This window comes from Sinocyclocheilus anshuiensis, unplaced genomic scaffold (assembly GCF_001515605.1).
Source record: "Sinocyclocheilus anshuiensis isolate Anshui unplaced genomic scaffold, SAMN03320099.WGS_v1.1 scaffold643, whole genome shotgun sequence".
In the NCBI taxonomy this organism is placed as follows: domain Eukaryota; kingdom Metazoa; phylum Chordata; class Actinopteri; order Cypriniformes; family Cyprinidae; genus Sinocyclocheilus; species Sinocyclocheilus anshuiensis.
Genome location: NW_015551067.1, coordinates 327,846 through 336,094, shown reverse-complemented (window position 1 = coordinate 336,094; position 8,249 = coordinate 327,846). Strand labels below are relative to the sequence as shown.

General features: G+C 39.7%; 1 protein-coding gene across 3 annotated transcripts in view; it reads left to right on the top strand.

The window, feature by feature from the left end:
• Positions 1-8,249, top strand: part of LOC107662132 (signal-induced proliferation-associated 1-like protein 3) — a 102,938-nt gene that overhangs the window by 46,129 nt on the left and 48,560 nt on the right. For 2 of the 3 annotated variants that reach the window (XM_016452044.1, XM_016452043.1), the window contains exon 2: positions 6,833-6,911. The gene's annotated coding sequence lies outside the window, so the exon portion shown is untranslated. Of the gene's footprint in view, positions 1-6,832; positions 6,929-8,249 lie in introns of all 3 variants that reach the window. The other variant, XM_016452045.1, reaches the window with a different exon arrangement.

Genomic DNA, 8,249 nt, shown 5'->3' with positions numbered 1-8,249 from the left:
GCGAGCTTCATCTTTCAAAATAAATGTAAAGACAGAGCCCGAAAGGGGAACAGAGTCACGTGACAGACACATGAAGCTGGTGTGTGTTTGTGATGTGACCATATGCACAATCAGCTTGTAACACTCCAAAGAGAAAGGAAAACTTGAAATCGCATCATATGACCCCTTTAAACTATACATACATGCATAATGCTGTTTTTTTTTTTTATTAAGCAACTTTATTAATTATATATGATTTATAAACATTATTTTAAACATTATGCACTTTTTTTTCCAAAGATAGTCCTGTTATTTTATTACTCTTTGAAGAAACGTGCATAATATTTTGCGCGATGCGCCCTCTTGTGGCCTCAGGAGAGAAGCCAAAAGCTTTTTTTCCCCTAACTGAAATTATGCCTTTTAAATTCGAATATAATTTGAATTTTGATAATATTTAAGTAGAAAATTCAAATTTAGTTTTTCATAATTTTGACAGCCCTACTGCCAGGGATTATTATTAGTATCTCTTCACTTAGACTGGGTTGACATCTCCTACTGTTGCATAATTTCTAGAATTTCTTGGAACTGAAGGATAGTAATTAGTCATCAGGCGTAATAGATGGAAATTGCCTCTTTGGCAGCTCTCCTACTGATTGTCATTGAGAGATCTTTTTAAAGCAGTCGATGTGTGTGTAATGGGTGGTCTGTGCTCTAAGAGTTCTGCTTTTATGTAATCTCAGGTTTCTCAAGGGCTTTTTGACTGCACTGCATTTTAAGAAGCACCATCAACACGGAAATCAAAAAGCTGTTTACCCCAACATGAGAATGCGAGCAAGATACAGCTTTCACAGTGAGATCAGACAGCGAGAATGAATGTGCATGCCAACATCAGATGAGGCGTCACATGACTGCCGTGATGGAGACACACTAGTGTGTGTTTCTGAGTGTACATACGGTATGATTCCAGCAGCAGTGTGGGCTTTATCATGGATCTGCGAACTTAGACTTGGACTGGCTTGGGGTGTAAGAGATAAGATAATGCTGAGAGATTGATTCTCAGAAAACCATGAATAGCTTTTTGTTCTCTCTGTGAGTTTGAAGTGATGTGTGCTTATTCTAAAGTCGTATATGAAATGAGGTCTTGACTCGGCGGCATGTAAAGGCTGTTGTTATGTGTATGTTGTTGCAGTTGCTGCCATACTGAGACTCTGCCCGAGGCTGAAGCCCTTCCATATCAAAGCAGAGGTCAAACTCTGAGCCCATGATGCTTTACTGTGCCCCTCTTTTCTGTCAACAGTCACTTTTTTATATATTTTGTCCAGTGATGCACTGAATTTCAGTAAAAGAAAATATATTAATTTTTTGGCCAAACATTCTGGTTTCGGTCTGAGTAGTTTGGAGGGCCAAAATCACTGACTAAAACAATAATGCTTCATTAGTGCTTTTCACATCTATTTTGGCCACACAATGTGGAAAAGCTACAATCTGTAAACACTGTGACCAAAATAATAGGGGTATAACTAGGGCTGGACGATATGGCCAAAATTTATATCACGATATATTTCTTAATTTCGGTCGATACGATATAATTCCGATATCGATATGAACACTATTAAAAAAAGCCTCGTAAAAACTGCCAAGAACACCCACAACAGATGTCTGTGCATACAAACTTATGAAAAATGAATTTTCCAAGTCTGACACCTCATATAAAACCATATAATATTTTAGAAAAAAAAACAGCACAAATAAATTAATGTTCACCTTTTATTTGTATTTAGCCTTCATACAAACAAGAAATGTTAAAATCACTGTTAAATAATCGTCTCAGACTCGCATAACACTTTTAATTTCGTCAACGAAGACGACGACGAAAAATATTCGTTAACGAACATTTTTTCTGTGACTTTCTGTGCGTTGATGAGCTAAAACTAATATCTGATGATAAAAACTATGACGAAATTTATGCGGCGTCTTCATTAACAAGACGAGACGGGACTATAATGTTATTTGAGGACTACCGGACATTCAAAATACATCCTATAGGCTAGTGTCTTGTCCTTCAAAATGTGCGTCCCTGTCATTGGATTGCAATCGGATAAGGGGCGTTTTCATAGTCTCTCAGTATGGCAGCCGCAGTGGACGGATAGGCTACCAAAATGCGAACTAGCGATCTGAAACAATGGCCTCAGCACCCGAAGGGGTAGGGATAAGGTGACCAGACGTCCTGTTTTTCCTGGGAGTCACAATTTGTTGTCGATTAACTTAAAATTAGTGAAGGCGGGATAGATGGAATCGCGCTGATAGAAGTGCTCTTTCTCGCGCACGCTCCACTTCTTCAGTTCTCATATACAGCGCGTGATCAGTTCTCAGGGCTCAAATACACACGCAGCAGTCCAAATGTCTATCGTGTAGAGTATCTCATGTAAATACAGTCGGGTACGGATTAAGTGAAACAGGTGGGTGAAAACTGAACGTATGTCAGTATTACATTCATGCCTTCCGTCTTAAAGGGACAGCATTCCTAATTAAGTACCTATCCGTGTCATTAATGTTAACCAACAAAATATGTTAAATAGATATGTTAAGTAAACCTACTGTATCTAAAAAATTAGTTTAATTTGTATCTCTTTCGTATTTGTCTAATTGTCTTATTCTGCTTCTTTTAAAAAATGGCTACATATAAAATAGCTACCAAAATAAATGTTGGTAACTGCAGTTTGACTAAAAGTAATGACTAGGGCTGTGTGATATGGACAAAAAAAAACTATCGCGATTTGTTGATCAATTTTGCGATTTCGGATTCTCTTTTATCACAGTACAGTAATACAATCTTTCATAGACATATTCACGTTTAAACTCAATAAATATAACTACCGAACTAGAGTGGAAGAAGGATAGACCGAGATCACACCAGCGTAGTGTGAGAAACTAGTGATGTCCTGCGTCCGCAGATGTGCTGAAGTCACTCAAAGCAGGAGCCTCTACAATTTCTACTAATTTCTGACAGCTGCAACCCTCCAAATTTTTAGTTGTAATCTTCTTTCATGCTACAGTGGTTATTGTTCTCTAATTTTGACACTGCCTTGGTTATTTTTTCAAACATGTTAGTAGATGGTCTGTGGTATATCTACAGCTAATATACCTTCAAATTTTGAGCGATGAAGATTAACAATATTTCAGAAAAAAATCAAGTATTTATAGATTGTTCTCTAATTTTAAACTCCACTGTATATTAAAGTTCACACATTTGAGCCTCCATGTTTATTAATTATTATTAATACATGATACAATATTTAAATATATTAATAAAATATAATATTTAAAACTTTAAATCTCTGTAGTCAGGGACAGAGTGCAAGCATAACCAATTCTGTATTTTATCTAAGCAGAATTTAAAAATAAGTAAATTTAACATTTTAATCAACAGTACTATATGTTAACTGTTTATCACGTCTTAGAGGTAATAATTAGATCCTTTCAGTAAAAAATTCATTTTGATGCATCACTAATTTTGTCCCTCTGCTCAGGTTTCTTTTCCCCGCCTCTCATTATAATGCAGGGAGACCGAAAGGCATGGATGCCAACTTCCTTTGTGGTGCTTCCTTTGAATGTCATCCTATGTTTACACACAAGCACTGCCTTTTCTGTCAGTGTTTAAAAGGTTGCATGGAGGGAAGTGAAATCCCCTCAGCTCTCTACAGTCTCCCCACTCACAGCATTCCATATTTTCATTTAGCAGCCGATCTCCTTGGCTCTACTGTAAGCTCACTGCTATTTGTTAAAATTGACGTAAATATCTCTCTATCCATAACACGCATCCCTCGGCGAAGCCAGCGAGGGTTGTCAGCGAGCCCTCTGTTCTATTACAATTGTGTCTCAATGTCAGGATGTTGTGTTTCCACTGTCACCCTTCCAACCGTTGTAATTCTCAGCTGTCAGGACAGTTACAAGATGTTGAATTTTAAGTAAAACTGGGAAACTGTCCTCGAAAGCCTCCCAGAGAGATTTTAATGTATCTGGGGCAGCAACCCAGAAGGAATCTGACAGTAGAACAAATTAAAAAGAGAACAGTTGAGCCGAGGAGACATTACATCATACAGATTGCGCTTGGAGGCAGATAGTGCTCTGTTTCAGCGAATAACTCTTTGAGAGGATCTACTGTATGTGCATTTAGAGTCTCACTCATTTACAGAAACCTTCGGAAGTTAGAGAGACTGAAATAGTCACACTAATAGCAACTTTTTACAATATTCATGCGGCTCAGATGGAGTAATCCTTTTAATGTGCGGCTCTCCATTGCAAATGTGACTGCACATCACAGCGCAGCTCCCATTTCAAACTTTGAAGTTTCTTGCAGCGTCAGCGCCTGCAGTGTCTTCCAAGCTGCGGTCCCACTAATGATATATGTAAAACAGGATTTTTTAATCTGTTATGAGGAATTTTAATTTTACTATTTTGCATATTTATTTATAGGGATTTTTTTTCTGCTGCTGCTAAGACAAACAATCTTGTTCTATTGCTCATGCATTGATTTTTCCAATTAGTAATCGACTGATATGCAGATAACATATGTGATATATGGGCTAACCTTATTAAGCTGGTGAAGTTGAGACCTCTATGCTGAAATTCTTCTCCTCTATGCTTAAACTTTTTTAAAGGTGACATATCATGAAAATCTGACTTTTCCTGGTTTTAAGTGCTATAATCAGGTCCCCGGTGCATCTACCAACCAAGTAAACGTGAAAAAGATTAACCCAGTAACTTTGTTTTGATAAGCCTTTTTCTGCAAGCATCTGAAAAAACGAGCGCGTCTTAATTCGCTCCCCTAGTGACGTTGCAAAGGGATCGCATTATAATATTACCGCCCCTTAATCTGTAAGTTTACAGCCACGGCACGTCATTTGAATTCGCAAGCGACAACAGTGTACCAGTTCTAATGCCATGGTGTTTTTCTAAATTCTGCTGAGGTGAAATTCAGTGCAGTCATGTATCGTGATATGTATCGTATCGTGGCCTCTGCATCGTGATATGTATCGTATCGTGACTTTGCTGGTGATACACAGCCCTAATGTCTCCTTTAAAACAATGTTTACTCAATTCGTTAAAAATATCTGAAAACAAATTGTGCATTATCCCTTCGACCGATGCCAAATATCTGCCATTTTGAGATGTGGATATATTGGCCATTTATAGATGTATAGATATCTAGATTTTTGTTTAGATTCAGGCTGTTTGCATTTACAGAATTTCGATTTTTTTTTTTTTATGCCACTGCATTGTGTTCTGACACACTCCAACACCAGAATGAGTCTTATGTAAAGGCATTCATATACTGTATGTCCAATCAGGGTCAGATGAACCTAAACCCAGCCTAATTAATACAGGACTTCCTCAGGTCCAGTTAGTTGACTATTCGTACATGGAAGCCACCAACAGATTGTTTTTAAAAACGTTGTTTTGCACATCCTTACATGCCATAAACAAGTCAAGTCAAGTCACCTTTATTTATATAGCGCTTTTAGTGTTATGAGAAGTGTTCCCGGTGTTGGTTGACCTAATTAATGCAGACTAAAAATCCTTTAACAGATTTGAATATTAGAAGCATATTAGTGTGTTATGTGTAAGCCAGGTTAAAGAGATGGGTCTTTAATCTAGATTTAAACTGCAAGAGTGTGTCTGCCTCCCGAACAATGTTAGGTAGGTTATTCCAGAGTTTGGGCGCTAAATAGTCAAGTCAAGTTTATTTGTACAGCGCTTTTCACAAGCATAAACAAGCATGCATATTTTTCCTGTAGGGCCTGATCACTGAACGCTGTCTGTGTTTGTAACCTCAAAATACCCTTTTTCTGCCCACCGCCTTGGTGTGCTGTAATTTGAGTCTTGGCAGGCCTAATTGGATGAAGTGGAGCATGCTGTAATGTGTTGTCATGGTGAAGCAGCGCTGGACTGTAATGTGATTTGCTGTAGTGGCAATCAGGGCTGTAAATTCTCACCGATGGAATCGAGAGCGTGTCAGACGCCCAGTGTGAACTAAACGTAGGTGTACTGTGTATCGCCCAAAGCCCGCGATCCAGAGCAGGTACACAGCGTTGCCAGCTGATATCCACTGGCTTACACTTCACCTCCACACAAACAGCCGGGAGAGGAACTAGAGCTGAATTGATCAGTATTGATGGGCGGGAGTCTGTCAGGCCATAATGTTTGCTCCCGCAGGGAATGTTTTTGTGCCGGAGCATGTCTTTTCCTGTCCCTTCCGAATGCAAGTGTGTGCGTATAACAGGTCAGGAACACACACATGCTTTCTATCTTTCCCTCCAAAACAGCATGTGTCTATGCAGGCAACGTCTGTGTGCGATAGATAAACCCGAAATTCATGAGCTATGAATCAGGCTTAGGCTGCCTTTGATGTCCCTTACTATGAGGAGATATTCTAAAGCCTTCTGTATTTGTGTGTATGTGTGTGTGTGAAGATCGAGCTGTATTAGTAGTACGAAGGCAAGAGCAGCAGCTGTCAGCTCGTACCCATCAGCTTTGCTTTGACTCTATTGTATGAAGAGACTGAGGAGCCTGCGGGCTGGCAGTGCCACACACGCGCCTCGTCTACTGTTATTTCACACATGGATGTTGTATCGCACCTCATGCACTGTAATTCATAATATCAGGCTCATTATTTTGACGTGCCATGTCATTTTCTCTCACTGCTGTGTTTCTCTTTCTGATGCTCAAAAAGGCTCGCTGACAAACATATATAACATATAATGATAGCTTGTACTGTTGCTTTGGTGAGCTGCTGTTTCTATAGCAGCAGGTTAGTAACAATGCTAACGTCTCACTCTGCTTTCTTTGACAGATCACTCCATCTTCTGGCAGCTTGGTGACGCCCACAAAAGGAACGGACTGACCGTAACTCATGGCTTCCTTAGTGCTGGGTAAAAAACTTTCTCTGGTAAAATATTCACTCACATATGACTTCGAACTGGGAATTCACAGTGTTGCATTAAACTCTAAATTCATCATCTTAATGTCTGTGTCTTAACTTAGTGAGCTCCCTACCTAGACGCCATTATTGAGCAGTTTGACATGTCTGATTAAACATACTTCATTTCAGACTCAAAATCTATCTCGTTGGAATGTTTGAGCATCATAGGCATGTTGGAACTTGGAACATTTGATTTGTTGACCCTCAAAACTTAGTGAGTTGACTATCTACCTAGGCAACAACTTTGATCATAGACAAGATGCTGAATCAAAGACAAGTTGTAACATTCAAGCTGACACGTTCCGATTAAGGTTCAAAACCTAGTAACATTATTCTAGTAAGCTTACTGCCTAGACAGCATTTTTGAACATCATTGGCATGTTGGAATGTTCAGTAAAACATGTTTGATTCAACATGTTCGATTTAACACTCAAAACTAGTCACCTCAGTGACTACTTAGTGAGAATTTTCCGGGGGTTTTTCCGGGAATTTTCGAGTAGCCCCAGAGTGCAGCCTGGACGATGGGGCGGGGCGACACATTGGGGCAGGGTGACACTTGTCGCTCCACCCACCCCCAATTCCATTGGTTTATAAAACAGCAAATCTTATTGGTGTAGACGCTTGAAGCATGAGCATTTCTTTGTGCACGATTTTGTAATTGATTTGGCCATATTACAGAAATATTATGTGCTAACTCTAGAATTGTATCTTATTATCTGTTTAGTAACCGTGGTAATTTTAGTTAGATTAAGTTATTGTTTACAAATAAACTAGAGCCTGACCGATATATCGTTTTGCAGATATTATCGGCCGATATGAGCCTGTTGCTGATATATCGGTATCGGCGGATATGCCGCCGATATTAATTTTTTTTTTTACAGAACATATAATGCAGATAAAATGCTTGAAATGGTGTAATTACTTAGTTTGTCCAGCAGAGCGCGCTCCATTGTTTGCTACTGGCCACCTAGATGAAACGCTTTAAAGCTTAAGTCTATGGAAAACCATTGAAACTTTGAACTACCATATCTACATAACGGCGCGGCGAATCCGCACCAAATTCGGGGGATCCCTTCAACTCGAGGAACCCTCTCGAACGCGAATCGAGTGTACATCTCGAGGCCCTCTTTCGAATGAGATCACCCCCAAGTGGATAGCCCCCGGGGTTCGGGAGTTACGGGTGGTTAAATTCGCGGTCCGGCGCCGACCGATCTAGCGATCCCGGGGGGCTACCGACGCGCGGAGGGTGGCATTCGAGAGGGCTCCTCGAGCTGAAGGGATCCCCCGA